A 631-nucleotide genomic window follows, 5' to 3' on the forward strand; every position below is an offset into this window, starting at 1 on the left:
CACACTGAGACTCAGACACTATATTTGGAACTATAAAGGTATTTAAACGTTCTAACAAAATGCGGGCAAGTACCTTTCCAACTACAGACAAAAGCGAAATCCCACGAAAATTACTGCACAGATCCTTTGGCCCCGATTTATACAAGGAGACTAAAATGGCATCAATCCAATCTTGAGACACTTTCTCACTTCTCCAACAGTGACGAATTAATATATTTAAGAATTCAAACATTTTGTCACCCCCATATTTCAAGACTTCGGCACAGATTCCATCAGACCCTGGAGTCTTATTGTTATTCAGCTTATTCACAGCTAAATAAATGTCATTTAGAGTTGGTTCAAATGCCATCTCTTCTATAACTGGAGGGTGTTCAATTTTTTCTGTCATCCTCATGTCAGCGGATGACGGTCTATTCAAAAGTGCAGAAACATGTTCTACCCAACGCTTATGAATAGAAGCGATGTCAGTCAGAAGAAAACCTCCATTTGCTGTTCTCACTGGATCTATTGAAGCAGATTTGGGGCATATACCTCCTTAACATAAGAGTACAAACCCTTGGCATCATTTCTATCAGCTGCTTCTTGTGTACCTTTTGATCTATCATTCCACCATTCCTGTTTAATTTTCCTT

This window comes from Octopus bimaculoides, chromosome 1 (assembly GCF_001194135.2).
Source record: "Octopus bimaculoides isolate UCB-OBI-ISO-001 chromosome 1, ASM119413v2, whole genome shotgun sequence".
NCBI classification, from domain to species: Eukaryota; Metazoa; Mollusca; class Cephalopoda; order Octopoda; family Octopodidae; genus Octopus; species Octopus bimaculoides.